We start from the raw sequence: 16,031 nt of genomic DNA on the forward strand, positions 1-16,031 counted from the left end.
TAATAAATTGCCCGTTTTTATGAAACTAATTAAATATAAGGTAGTCAATAACTATAAATAATTCATTCTATGTATTATTATTTATATGTATTGTTTATTGCTTTGTTGGGAGTTATAGAATTTAGAATAAAGAAATTTTACACACAGACATTATAATACTAATAGCTATAAATATTTTGCTTTCTATTAAATTGTGAATATTTTGCTGCTAATTAAGTAGTCTCTGTGTGTATAATTCTTTTACTATAGATCTTGGTAAGAAGATGTTACAACATTTTATATCACAGACTACTTTTCTTCAGATCTACATATCCCTACAAGCGTATTACTTTTTATGGAAAAATATTCTTAATGCGAAAGGCACTCCGACGGCATAAGAAACATGAAAGTATCACATTAAAAAGCGTGATCACGTACAAGCTACTAATACTTTTATTTTGAAATCGACACTTCTATCAGGCAATTTTCCGTCGGCATCGTTTGACACGTTCTATCCTCTTATCGCGTGTAGAAAGTATTGAGATATATCAGCGAAATGTCTCTTAAAAGTGACGCCCACATATACGTGTTATTACGATCAAATACTTTTTAAGATTTCTAGCAATTTTTTTTTCTATTTATGTATAGAGAAAACGTAATTTATTTTCTCTCCAATATTTAAGCTTTAAGATTTTTATTTAACGTATGACGTATAACAGTACTAAATTAAATGCTTTGCCAATCCATATAGTTTTCGATTTTGTTGGCATGACGTACGACGTACCTACGTGACATCGACATTTTACAGGATATAGGAATTTAAGTGCTGTTATTAATCGTAGTGTTATACGGGCTATTGTTTTGGTACACGGCTATGGCGTCAACCTTCTGTTAAGCTGTTTATAGTCGCTAAAGCGTATTAAGACACATGGCAGGAAGCTATATCTCGTCTTTTGAGCGTGAAGTTACCTCGGTTACGCCAACTTCTGGTTCCGGTGCAAACTTGCCACCGGTCGTTGAGCTTCATTAGCTCGACCGCATACGTTAAATCCTAATTAGCCTCATTTACTCCGGCCTCGTCGATTAAGATCGCACGCCTCCGCCTCACAGCAAAGGCTGCGCTCAACTTCGTGTCACGAAAGATCGAAATGCATTTGCCGCGCCAAAATGATTAATCGTTTCTCGTCTGTACACCTTCGAACATTTGGCTTTTTAATAGTTACGAGTAAATAACTGTAATTATAAGTCAAATTTCAATTTAATCCTATACCTTTTAGTCGCAAGACTAATTTGCCTTGAACTTTCTTGCTATTTATCGTTACTGACTCGCTAGTGATTTTCCGGTATTTAATTATTGTAGTCGGTCTATGGGTTCAGAGTAACAGTAATTGCGTCGACAAGAATCTGTCGTTGTTGTCGCATTAACCACGCCCGGAAATTGAACAACCATTACTAGTACGTTGGAAAATTAATTTTCTATTACGACTATTTTAATCGCTCCAACTTCCCTTCTTTATTTATCTTGTATCAAAGCAAAATAAATGAGAAAATGTTATCAGCACGGGGATATAACATGTACATATGCAAATACGTAGCTTCGTAGATAAATACGTAACTGTAGATAAATTTATCGAGTTGTGTTCAGCACGTCCCCTACGGCTCTGTTGGTTCTTGTTTCGCGAGTCCAGACAAGTTGATCATGAAGAGAAACATCGGGGACCAATTGCTAGTCGTTCCTTATGTAGAAATCACGAGAGAGAACGAGTAGCGACTAATAATACATCGTGAGTCACGATGTGAATCGTGACACAAGCCCCAATATCGCAATGTACGGCGAGCCCTTCGTTGATCTTGCAATCCTTTACTTACTCTCCTTTAAACATCTCCTATTTCCGTAGAACTGACATCCGAAACGGCGAAAAATATCAAATATCACCTTAACGCATACGAGTTATAATTTCGCTTATATAAACGTGAAGTATCAACATAAGTGTCAACATAATAATGGAGAGACGGTAGTTTGAAGGAAATATTAAAAATTGCGAAGGAAATATTAAAAACATATAAATTATCGGACTGCACACATCGCCACAACCAAGCCGAGATCTATAAACCGGTTCGCTGTTATTTTTGTATTACTCGCAGACGGCGGGCGACGCTAAATTAATTAAACCATCCGTAGCGATTGAGAAAAATTACCGCGTCGTCGTAATGCACGACCACCGCGTGGCTGTCGCGCAAGCACGTACTCGCACTCGATGCCGGTCGTAATTAAGAATTCTCCGACGAATCAATTAAGCTCTGTCGAGGTAAACGATATATTTTACCAGACGCCAGACCGTACCTCACGTTTAATGGCATGTGCGTGCTAATGACAGCTCCTTAATGCAGTATAATGCACAATAGGCATCACTTATCCACATGCATAGCCAGAGGATCCCGATTCTCAATGGGCCACGATTCGGGACTGAGCTTCACCAATGCCATTTCCATTTTGCTAATCACGGTCGTCGCGTCGGTGCCGCCGCGGCCGCGCACGTAACGGACGCGAGATCTCTAATCCGCTCGTTCCACTTCTCAAATGAATCGTATCCCTTTGTTCTTATTCAATGAAAGGGTCGCGCCTCGACAAAGTGGCTCCGATTGCCTCAATCACGCTCCCGAGCGTATCTCACGCGCTCGTACTCTCGCACTCGCGATCTCCGCGGCGGATCCGTGAATTCATGAATGTTATCGTCAGCTCTGTCTCTCCGATCATTGATTCAGCCGATTAGGCATCCGCGAAGATTATACGGGCTCCTCATACAACTGGACACGTTGAGTCTCGGTACGTTAGTCCGATCCGGATTGATCGCTTTATTGTGCTGCTGTGATAGACGTCGTTATGAATAGCATGCACGATGAATTGCGAGTATGATGTAATGCGGGCAGGAATTTAATCAAATTCGTCTCATGAGAGGCAAATAACGTTAAATTTTTTGTAAACTCTGTTTGCAACTCAAATAATTTGTTAATACTCGGATTTAATTAAATATTTGTACAACGATTATATCATAATATATAATTTTGTCAATTCATGAAAGAATTAAGAAAGAGAAAACATAATTTATCGTAATTTACAAAATTTATTAATAAACTAGTATACTGGGAGCTCTTCATTAATGCTTTAAACAAACACGTCATAATTCATCGCATTAATGTTATATGAAATTAAAATAGTCGCGTGTAAGAGGAAAGTTTATTTACTCATTACACAAAAAATTCAAGATTATTTGTCGCAAAGATATGTATTTTTAAGCGGTTCTCGAAGTTACATTTTAGGTGTGAATATCCTTGGGACTGATGTCGCCAAAGCGTCCCGATGTTAATAGAATATTTGCTATCCACTGGTGTGCACCGGCTGGCGATGGTGGATATTAGCTATGTAAGTGGATTGCACCCCCGGGTCTGCTTGTGCTATCCCACTGAAATTTCCCCCGCTCGAGGCGGGTCGAAATCCCACATAACGCAGTTATCTCCCTGCTATTGGCCGGCCAAATTACGCCGAAGTGTCCGCCGCATTGTTAGACAACGTAAGCGTCGTCAGTATAGCCTCCTTTTCTGAATTGACCTCGGTTATGACTTCGCAGACCAGCGCTGTATATGTTCGTGATAAGCGCCCGCCGCGCCGCGCCGTTTCGGAGCGACTGCCGCGCGAGTTTGGTTATTAATTAAACGTCGTGTCTCTCGAGGAGAGAGAGAAATACAGAATGAAACGACGTGGACGATAATAGTTAGAAAAATTTAATATCGAAAGTTTGCTCGCGTGATTAGGACACGGTAGGTCTGATTACCGGTTTTAATAGATGCTGTTAGAGGGAAACGTATCTTAAGTGGTAACGATAACTGCGGCAAAGAATTGAATGGGAAAATGTCGACTGATAAAGAGCCACGGGCAATAGCATTCAAGCGAGAGACACCCCGTCCTCGACGGATATCCGCGTTTACTTCGTTAAGTGAAATTGTCTTCGAATTTCCTGTCGAATAGAAGGGCAATCAGACGGTTTAGAAACACAGAAACCTTAATTCCCGTAACGTAAAGAGACCAATATAATATGTCTTTCCGCTATATTTAACTTTATTTTGAGTGAATACTATAGCATTCGTAATCCAAATTAAAATATCTACATCAACAAATTTCTTTTTTCATTAAATTCTTCGTTATAACCAAGATTACAGTCTTTTTGATTAATTGCTTGTGTCTTTATTTTGCGGTCTCTCTCTCTTTCTCTTTCCCTCGTGTTCGTCTCTATTTTGTTATTTTTTATAATCTTATAATCCCACAATGCGTCGTGTCCTAAACGAGTTTGCATTCGGAGAATCAAATGAATAATAAAATGTAATCGGATTTTATGTCGGTTCTTCGTGCAGTGGAGAGAGCGTTAACTCAGAATCCATCAGACATGCTCGCTGGTCGATAGTGGCACTCGCTTTGCCGGCGCAAAATGAGAGAATTTCATTGGTTAAAAGCTGTAGAAACGCGGCACACTGGGTGGCGACGATACGTATCGTCGTCGTCGGGCGTCGCGGAAAAATTGGAGCCAGTCCACGAAAGTTTCTCCCTCCGTGAAACGATCGGCGACTCGTTTGTGCTGGTTTCGAAATTGCTCTGGGAATTTTGCTGAAGAAACACAATAGAAATCGTCATTCGGAGAGTCGAGCTTTGGCTAAGATCTTCAAACCGCTCCGCCATTCACTGGAAACGGTACTTCCCGATAAATCACATTACCGTGAAAATTTTCGTTAAACGGATATACATTAGATTTATAAAAAAATTGGATTTTGATGCACCAAAGATCGAAAGATACGTAGTACATATAATTAAGAAATATACTACATATATATATAAATTAATAGCAATAAATTAGAAGGTGCCGTAAAAGAAATCTTGTTAGAGTCTATAAATGTGATTTAGGTTCGCGTTTTCCTTTAAAGTACTTCCTTTACTTTCCCTTTATCTTTCGAAGCTTGCTTGCACGGTAAGTAAATAGCTGATTGATTAAAATGACCGTCGATCTGCTGCCGAATCCATGCTGTGCTTCCGCCCGTTTCTCTCCGAAACTGTGTGTACGCTCAGCCGCTAACAGGGAAACTGCATTTCCGCGCAGCCGGCGGTCGAAACGATGAAAACTTTATTACTCGCTACGGACGACGATAAAACGGATCTGGCTGCGGCCTGCAGTACACCGCTCTGCGAAAGATCCGGTAGATTTCCGGATCGTGGTGAATCGATGGAAAGTGAATACCCGACACCGCGCGCGGGATATCTAATATTTGGATAACGTGTAGACTTTTGTCGATGTAACTGAATGAAGCGGTTGGAAAAGTAAGTGCGGATTATCGATGGATTCTGATTCTCCTCTTTTCGTTCCCGCAAAAGACTTCTTAGACTGTTTCAGCATTCGTAAATTTCCGTGTTTTAATATAGTTGTCAAATTAATATAGTTTGTTGGAAATCATATTTCTTTCCTTGGCAATACGCACATTTATAATTCGCTCTTTTATTCGCGATGTAATTCTCGTGATGCGACGGATAACTATTGAGCGGTGTGAGTGCTGTCACTCATAAACAGCCTGATACGAACGACCTCGGAGACCGTTTATTTTGATTTACGCTCCTTTTTGAAATACCTCAAATACCGAATTAAGTATGTCCTACCAGTTTCGCTGTATCGCTCGAATCGTACCGATCCTATCGCGGCTCTTGTATATTCGTTTATCACGAATAAAAGTTCGCCGTTCTAATTCTAAAGGCTTTTCGTTTTTTTCAATCCTTATCATATAGTTTAATTAAAAAGTGCCTTTTATACATTTTAAAAAAATGATAAATAACACATATAAAATATGTATGTCGTAAATTCTATAATTTGAGATCGTATAATATAATTTTGAAAAAATATGAGTTGAAACGAAAAATAATTAGCGAAAAATATTTATTATTGAAAATTAGGTCTTAAATTATGTTTTCTCGAAGAAAAAATTGATTTTAAATTTATTAAAGATATATGCAATTTCTAGAACGTTTTATATATTTTTGGGTTTCTTTTGACGACTGTCATGATCACAGAAAAAAAAGAAGTATCAAATCAACACTAGTATACTTGTATATACGCAAGAATATATAATCTTGAAATAAGATTATATTGCATTAAACTAAAAAAAACTTGCTTGAATGAAGTCATTTATATAGTTAAACAAAGTTTTATTTTATATGGTTCAATCAAGAAAAAAAAGTTGAAATTCTTATAAGAAAATTATATATTCTTGCGTATATAAAGTATATCAGGATTGATTTGACACTTCTTTTTTTTCTGTGATGTATGCATGGGAATATATTTGGCTGCATAAAATGTAAAATAATTTGGCATGAAACAGATATTTAAAAAAGTTAATGAGAAGGAAACATTGTACAGGTATATAACATACGTCAAAAGAGACATTTTCAACATTGCTCGCGAATCGGAATATATTTATTATAAAAAATGAGGATATATGCACAGAACGAAGTGCATCGGCGTTTCCCTGATTTCCTTTTTCCATTTTCTATTTTACGAAATACGAATTGAATTCTATTTTTGCTATATATATCGGACATTTTTTCCCTTTTTTAATTTTTGACAGATTGATTTGTACGGATTGCAACGTGCGTAACGATTGTACGTAACATAAATATAATATCGTATATCTAAAGTAAAGTAAAGTAATTTTACGTTTTCTAATAATCAAGCTGCATGCAACGTATTTTTGAGCACATTTAATATGTCGTATTCAACGGCAAAAGTATATTCGTGATGTATATTATAGACAAATGTACGATTGAAATGTACACACATTTATATTAATTAAATTTACTCATTTTGATTAACAGAATAAATATTCGCAAAACTAACTTGCTACATCGTTCAATCTCATTTATTTTTCCAACTTTATCTGATCGCGATACAATCAATAACTCGCGATTTCGGCGTAGCGTCATGTAAATTTGGCACACTGTAGGGAACGCAACTCGTTTATGAGACACGACACGACACGGAAGATCGAGTACAATTCGGAATTGCAGACCGATGAAACATGAAACGGGCCGTGTCACGACAGACACACATAATATTTGAATATCGTACAAATGACTTGCACATTGCTCGGATAATCGAGACACTCGAGCGAAACCGTTCTATACACGGTCTATATGCGGATTACTATTCACGGCGGCCAGAGATTTTCGTTCTCTATTTCAGCCTGCAATAAACCGAACGAGTTCCCATCGACCAGATTTTTTCGATTGGTAAATGGCGAGAGTGGATCGTGAAGTATTGCCCCGAATATTGGCAATTACAGTAAAAGTTCTGAATGCTTTCGTAATTAAATCTTCACTTAAAGATTGTTTGCTGAAGATGTGCCACAATACGGTATAATAATTAATACAAAGTTGTTAAACGAGCCAATGAATTATTTGTATTACTTATTACTTTATTTTATGAAGACGAAATTGTAACATATCTATATTTATCTTCCGACCACGTGGATAAGGAAGAGTCTTGTTATTTTTTTATCCGAGTTATTTTTTGATACATCGGATATTGTTGACGACTCGCGATGAGAAGGCGAGTCAAAGGGAGCTTTCCGGTATCCCAACAGGAGAAAAAGTTTTCTTACAACGGTCTCTTCGTCTTGTTACATCAGTCTCCTTTTCCGCGTCTGACTTTCCCTTCCCTGTGACTGTCCACGCTACTTCGCGGTCCTTTGACATTCAATTCGAACTTTCAAACTTTCGAGGATCTGAAAACGTTAACTTTTTCCCTGTTTTTTTTTTTGCTACAGCCGAGAGAATGAGATGAGAATGGTAGGGCCTTATTGCGTCGGGAAATGCCTATCGCGGACAGAATGATAAAAGATAAAAGTCTGATAAAAGAGATAAAATGTGTCGCGTTATACGAATGTCATGTAACGTGTAACGTTACAGTTTCTCCCGCAGAAAATACTTGCGAAATATAGGTTTAAAAAACTCGCAATAATCCTCCGCGGTTTTCGTGAATGATGAAGAATAGTATAATGTATAAACACTATAAACAATATGTCATTTATGAGTTTTCCGAGATAACGTCACCTTCAACCGGCTACTCGCTCCCGGCGAACGTGTGTTTCGTTGTTACGATTTTTCATATCCTACAAAGAACATTTCGCGAATGTGCTCCGCACGGGAAGCGGGAATGAATCCAGCTAATGTGTTTTTACTGACTATGACGCTACTCTGACCTCCTGCGTCATACGAGGCTGATGTGCTCTCGCGTTAATTTGCTCCAGATGAGAGGAAGAGATTCCTCTCCAGAGGCGAGAATAAATATGTAACCCGGATATTAAGAATTCCTAGCGAGAATTATGAAAATAGTTTCGCACCCCTATCTACGTGGGTATAACACAAAAATTCTTTCCACTGATTTCTTTCTGAAAACCTATACATATAATGAATGACTCGATAAACGTACAAATACATATTTTACATATTCTTTTTTGTGTTAATTTGCAATTATCGTGAAATTATAATACTGGACAAATAGGAGTAGTGCAATTTTTATTCTTAAAATATTAATTTTTGTTATGCAAATCTCCTTCATATTCTATCAACTCATATCTCGAGGAAAATATCTTTGCTCTCGAAGAGAAGTATACGCTTTAACGGATCTTTGAAGAGCGAAGAGTTGATTTGTTCGCTTTCAACGAAGTTTACAGGATAGTTTGCCTCGCTTACCGTATCTATATTTTTTTCTTCCGAATGGATCTCTCCGAACGTTATCGTTTTGCTGCGCGTCTTTCGGAGCGTACTCATCCCCGGGCGAGTTTAATATTACAAAACGGAATTGCAGACGGTGCACCGGAAGTCGACCGGCCCAAGAGGGCTGTCCCCGTTGCGCCGCGCCGTCGTCTCTATTCCTTCTGCATCCCGGATGATACACCGGTGTCGGGGATTTGCAGTCGCAGCTGATGCTCCCGCTGCTTCTGTTGCGCTGCCGCGCGGCAGCATATGAGACTCCGTATGACTCGCTGAAAAATGCAAAGTGCAACGCGGTGTCCTTCGAACACGACGTGATATCCGTCCGAAGGAAAACAATCCGTTACACAATGTGAAATTATGCAGCAGCATAGTTTCGTGAAAATATAGATATTAAACCGTTGTTGAAGAAGCCCCTATACTTTTTGAAAGCCATTTCATAAAATGTCTACAAATAGATTCGCCGAGACGAAGCGGAAAATTTGTTTAACTTTTCGCGGAAGAAGTTTCGCGATCGATCCTAGTAAAACTGTAAAGAAAGACGGATTATTATATAAATGTTTTTATTATTTTTCGTTTTATTATTTTTCTTATTAGTTTTCTTTTAGTTTAGTTGAAATTTTATTAAGTTTCGTTTTTTATTTGCAAACGAAGACAAGCTTGGATCTTTCGCGGAGAAACATTTCGCGTGTAATACATCCGGATATTCGGTTCTTCCTTTTCAAAAGCCGTTTTAACGTTATGTCCGTGCAGTCGGCTCACATTAGTAGGTCGTGGCTTATTTGCCGTAAATGCCCGTAAATCGCGTTTGCATGGCGCATCCAGCAACGAGTTAACGTTCCGGGCACCGTTTATAACTCGCTTCCCTTTCGCGATGCAGAACGATATAGGTAAAGAGTGGTTTACTCCCTGTGTTAACGTACCACCGGTATCGAGAAACGTCTACTTTTAACATCGTAATCTTCACGTTATCTCGCTAATTCCCGGCATTTGTATGAGCACGGTATGTAAGTAAACGCGGTAAATCACCCTATTTGCAAGCATTATACTCCCATCTCTTCATTTAATTTTAAGGATATACATCCTTCTCTTGAATAACTTGTATATTTTTCTTAATAGTTTTCTAAAAAGTAAAAAGAGATTAGTTGCTATTAACCGCGCTTCGATATTCCGCTTAACAATATCGCGATACGCCTCGTTCACTTTAACTTTTTCCCCACGATAAATTCAACGCGTTGACGCGAATAAAAATATACGCGACGTGATTAATTTACTCGCACAACACACTGGCGTTTAAAAGCGTTTGATACAAGGAGCACGTTCGAACGTCATCAAATATCGGATTTCTCCCATGTATCGATGTTATTGACTTTGTAGATAAAATTTCACATGGCGCAGCCATTGGCGAATGGTTAACTCAAAAGTACGCGCCATTCTGCGCGCTCGATGATTCATCGGGTAAATACTATTAAAATTTTTGTTGCAGATCGAATAACTGCGTGGAGTAGATAGCTTCGAGGACTTTGAAATAGACATGTGCGTCGAGGATCAACCGGACGTTGTTCGCCAATGACGCAGGGTGAGTGAACAAAATACAACCATGTTTTGTATCACTGTAAATCCAAGTGTGTTATTTCAACACGCATAAACGTTTAAACGTTTAAAAAATGACACATTTCACTGAAGCTCGTTTTACATGTTTTATTGCGGGTTAAATTAATACGTGTAATCGTATTAAATTAAAAGTTAATACGTTCAACCGTGTTAAATTGCGTGATTTAAAACGGCAAGAAATGTACAAGAAGAGCTTCAGTAGTTAATAACATACTTGGACTTGCAGTGATGTCAAGAACCCATCGATTAATCTAATATACTTGCTCTCCGACAATGTTCCACTCGCAAGCAAATATCTTTGATAGTAATCACAAATAATAATAATAATTTCTCTTCTGTATTTTATTGAACTCTTATTAAGTTAGCGTTCCTCCCATCAGCGCTAAATAAATTTTAACATTGCACAATTAGGTACCAATTAGGTACTCAAGTTTGGAACTATAGGTATTTATGAATACCTATATGCGTTTGGCAGAAAATTATATAGATATTGGGAGGAGGGACTGACTTAACAATCATTAAATTAGGTGCTCGTTCCACTTTGCAGAAATTTGAACTTAAACGTCGACCGCACAATCAGTTTACAAGAGTGAAGTTGTATTAAAAGCTCCTACGTATATTTAGTATTAAAATATTCAATTTTTAATGTACTGTTAAGATATTAAAACGCCGAATTAGGTGCTCTTTCAATTTAGCAAGAATTTTAACTTAAACGTCGATCGCGCCACTAGCTTGAAGATCAAGAATAAAGTCACGTTAAAAAGTTCAAATTCCTGCTAAACTGAACGCGAGCACTTTATTCGGTGGTTTAATATCTTAATATTACATTAATGGACAAGTATTTTGACACTAAAAACAAAATAGATATTAATATTTTACTATGAATTGTCTCTATCAGACTAGGAGATGGTTGATTTTTATGGTAGAACAATATTTGAAAAATATTATAACACATTTTCGGTTTACCTTAGTGATTTCTCAGAGCATCTAATTAGTACGTAATTCTGAAACGTCCGTTTTGTTCAATTTATATATTCAGTATTTATAAACTCCCCCCTTCCCTTATGTATACAATTTTCAAACGCTTTGAGCACCTAATTAGCACCTAATTTTGTAATATGTTAGAATTTATTTAGCGCTGGTAGGAGGTTAATTTAATAGAGGTTTTATTAATTATTTGGTGATTTAAACGTGAAAGAATATGGCTAAAATTTCGCTGTCAGCGATGCACGGTAAAATTGTAGCTTGCACAATATGTACATATATTCTATTTTCCCAGAAAATACATACGACGTATACATATTTCTCTTGGTTCCAAGGCGATTTTCTGCCTTTTTCGATACGGTTGATCGTGTAAGTTTCCGGGAGAAATCGAGGGAAAAAATTATGAAAATATGCGATGCGCAAAGGCAAAAGGGAATACATTCTCAACCTAGCTTAATCGACGTGCATTATCGCGCGAACTGTTTGCGCGGCCATAAATGGTCACGCTGGCGTATGCTGGCGGATATGGTTTCTCAACAGTTTCTCAAACCATTAGGTGAAAGGTCCTCTTCCGTCTCGATCTCGATCTCCCTTTTCATTAGGTTTGATTAAGGCCGATAATCCTCCCGACAACCCACGCGATATACATATACACCTTCAGTTTTTTTCGCTCTCTGTCATGCATCCTTGTTGCCGCGCATGAAATGTGAAAAATAACCCCATTAAGGCCTGATTCTTCCTGAAACGTCACAAGGTTCCGGATCCTTTGTGCTCTACTTAAACGGAATAACGGGTTGAACCGTCTCTCGTTAAGCGGTATATATATATATATACCCGGCGACTTGAAAGCCCTTGTTGAAAAAGAGACCACAACGGCACACGCCACGCCGCCTTTGGAATTTCCAAAGATTCTTACAAGCGCAAATTCCAAGGAAATCTTGTAAGATTTTGCGCAAACAATGCGTAAAACTTATAAATTATATTTCAAGGAAATAATGGTTTGGCGAGAAACGCGATATCTTTAATATATATTCTTTCCAGCAAGTGCCGGAATTATAACATAATCGTCCGCTTCTTTCAAATTCTCTGCACTCAATATATCTCTAATGTGCTCGTTTATAATGCTGTGTGGGATCAATATTATATGTTTATCGTTCTCGCGCGCTATTTTCCGCGCTGCGGGTGCTGTGCGGATAACTAATTGGCCGAAATAACAGTTGCGAGCTGCGTTATATCTGCGGAGGGCCATTCGGGACTCGGCTTGGCGCGCTTCCACCGTGGAAATCGATTCGCGAAGTGATTTATCGATTGAATTCTAATTTCCGGGCCTGCATAACTTTTATCTGCGCCACAGCGTAACGAACGGATCGGACGATGTAGAAGGCGCGTCGCGAATATTATCGTCGCGCGACCGGCGTGGCATTTTTTACGACACTACGCGCCGATTCATCCGCGAAATTTTCGGATAAAAAATGGCTTTTGCGTTGTTACGCGCGGCAGCTTTCGACGTCGGACATGCCGGCCGATTTGCTGCAAAGAGCGCCGTGACGCTAAATATTTGTTAAAAGCGACGAATAAAATTGTCGCGTAAATCCTAAATTTTCCACAGATGGTACCGGAATCGCGCATGACAGCTATATGTAATGTATGGGATAGTTTTCTGGGAATTCTATATTGAGGCAAGCTTCACAGTCGACAAAGGCATGCGTTGTCGCAATTTTTTCTGCTACATTTTTCGTATGCCTTCCGCGCGGGCAGACTTGTGATCCTTTTTTTTTTATTCCATTTCCGATATCGTTCGAACAAAAGCGATATTTTTCTCTATTTCCCCGCAACGTCATAGCGAAACACAAAGAGTGGCAGTTCTGGAATTCGTTTTCAATTTGCGGACGTCAACGGTCAAATTGGACGTAAAACTTCGCAATTGATTCGTTCTTTGTCTACGGTGAATCTGATTTTATCGAAAATACGGTTCACTTGCAATATTCGTTCCCTTCTGGTAAATTTTGTGCATAATTTTATATATACATAGAGATCAAAATGAAATATTTTCATAAATTCTGTGACAAAATCGTAGTCGCTAAAATTTATTGATCAATTATAATTTGATAATAATTCACGAAGACGTTAATATTATTCAAAATGTCTTCCACTTCTATCAATTATCTATGTACGTACCTCAGTACATCTCGATGGCCGCGAAAGACGATATGAGATGTTAACCAAGAGAAGGACAAGCACACAACAAACTCACCGAGCGCGCCGCGCCGGTTTCTGCCGATGCGCGCTCTCCGTCTCCGTCAATATACATAGTGCACTTGCACACGCACAGATCTCACATAGCCTCCGTCCGCTACCGCTAAATTATAGACCGGCATGCGCATATTTTCTTCCATGCATATTGCATATGGATAACGAGGGGCATCACCGCCACCGCTGTCGCCGTCGCGTCGCCCTCGTCGAGCGTCGTTTCACGGAAGCAGCTACCGCGACGCGTAATATGTCACGATTCGCACGAGCTCTCGCACGTGTACGGAACTGTGCCACACTCTCTGTCTCTCTTTCCTCCCTCGCTCGACATCGGACTGTTCCCAGTATTCGGATAATTGCACGAGAGAGAGAGAGAGAGAGAGAGAGAGATTTTCCTCTAGCCGCATTTCAGGCTCCCACTTCTCTTCAAGTCAAATCATCGTATCTCCGAGAAAATTCTCCGCCTCCGTTCTTTCCATCCATACGCCGCGGTAGGTCGTTTTTGCCAAGCAACCTCGGTCTTTCTTGCGGAAACGCGAGATCAATTTCTAAGCGCAAGTTGCATTTAGAGTACCTTGAAACGAAATCAGGCCCGAATGAATACGATTGTTCTTCATGTTCGACGGAGATTGGAATGTAATTTAATCTCATCGCCTTTGGACCGTCCATTGTAAAGAAAGCTTCTGTATCTATTTCATTTTTTTTTTATGAACTTTCTCGGAGTAATGAAGAGTGATGAAATGAAAATAGTATAGGTATTTCTGTTTACTGATTACGCGCGATTACGATTTGTCGCCTCTTGATATCTTTATTTATGACTTTCATGACTCACAGAGTGTTAGCGTATCTCGTGATAAAAAAAGATAAAGAAGCTAGTTTAAGTAGTGAATAATATAGATATTAAGGTCATTTTATATGAATGGATTCATCAGCCACATTTTTTTTACGAGAGAAAACCATGAACAAAATTGGCGCTCCATAATCTATCACAATTTTGCTTGATGATAAAATAACCGGTTGCGAACAGGAAAATTAATCATACAAGAGAGAGAAAGTGGGTCTAAGTCAGATGTTCCCCCGAAGGGACTTCCTCTCGCTTCTTTCATTTTCTTCCCTAGCTTGTTACTGCAGCTCCATAGTTTTTGCGGCTACCCTTCTTGCCATTGCACTTTGCAGCGTTCTTTGCTGTCCGTCCCAGTCATCTCACCAACCAAGTATACTTGAAGGCATTGCTGTTTATAACCTACATAGTTAGCGCCGACAAAGTCGAATTAGTCAAAGGCGAATTGCAAATTCCCGGGTTTCCAGCTCGGTAATTGCGTGCCTGAACGAAGTTTTCGATTGCTAATTTGATTGCGGCGAACTAATTTGATAGCGAGTAAACTAGAGAATGACGGCGAGTTAATTAATGAATTTAACGAGTATTTGTCGTTTTCGCATAGTTTATTTCCGTAGAAATGACGAAGCCGTAACAAAACGAAGCGGAGACCGTAGACTATAAATCGAAAGTTTTCGTAACAATGGTATACGTTGAAACATCTGGAAAAAGCCCGATGCAGAAATGATACTCTTTATTCTTGTCTCTCAATTTTCATTTGATCCGCGCAACAGCTGCCTCGGCTACCGTATACGGCGTATACGCTTTATTAAAGCAAGTTATGAAGTTTATGAATGCTGCGTCCACGGTATTGACTCCCGGAGAAATACGACTTTGATATACTTCCCGGCGAGAAGATGAACCGGCGAGTTCGTAAATAATGAGAATTCCATTCGACAGAGAGTTGCCGCTCCTTTCCTCGGAATTCCACCTTTCGCGTAAAGTGTAGCGCGCGGCTTACGAATGCTCGTAATCTAGCAAACCTCGCGTATATCCGGCAGGTAATTTGAAGTTCAAACTATTTCTCCGGTTTTTCTCTTACCCCCGAGGGAGGTACCGCTCCGGTTCCTTTCCCCCCGGCGCCTTGCCTTTCTTTCCTTTTTTTTCTTTCACTTTCGCGCGTTTGCATTTTTCACGACGCGAGCGAATTCACCGTTGAATTCCACGCTCGAAATCTCACCGGCAGCTTTATACGGCTGTAGAAACCGTGGAAAGGGTAATGCATTTCCGTGCGTGGCAGAAGTGTTCCCCGATTGCACAAAGCAGATTGCATAATCAAGCCGAGACTTAGTTATAAATAAGTAGAAAAAGACCTCATCCGAGAGAGCAGGGCGCGCGCGAGGATTGCTTCGAGCGATTTCGTATACCATAAACCGTTGAGGAGAAATTATTCCCGAGCAGCTAACACAATTGCGGTTACCGTAATTTTATATCGCGAATTGGCTTCGTGAACTCATGAGTTTCAACTGGTCTATTTATAATACAATGAAAATTTGTGGCGCGTCAAATCGTCATATTAAT

General features: G+C 39.2%; 1 protein-coding gene across 4 annotated transcripts in view; it reads left to right on the forward strand.

Annotated features, from left to right (window-relative positions):
• LOC139768255 (CD151 antigen) overlaps positions 1-16,031 on the forward strand; it is a 116,450-nt gene that overhangs the window by 16,119 nt on the left and 84,300 nt on the right. For all 4 annotated transcript variants that reach the window (XR_011717320.1, XR_011717319.1, XR_011717321.1 and 1 more), the window contains exon 2: positions 10,272-10,364. The gene's annotated coding sequence lies outside the window, so the exon portion shown is untranslated. The remainder of the gene's footprint in view (positions 1-10,271; positions 10,365-16,031) is intronic.

This window comes from Temnothorax nylanderi, unplaced genomic scaffold, assembly GCF_030848795.1.
Source record: "Temnothorax nylanderi isolate EJ_2023f unplaced genomic scaffold, tnyl_v1.0 TNYL_tig0015_pilon, whole genome shotgun sequence".
Classification (NCBI taxonomy): domain Eukaryota; kingdom Metazoa; phylum Arthropoda; class Insecta; order Hymenoptera; family Formicidae; genus Temnothorax; species Temnothorax nylanderi.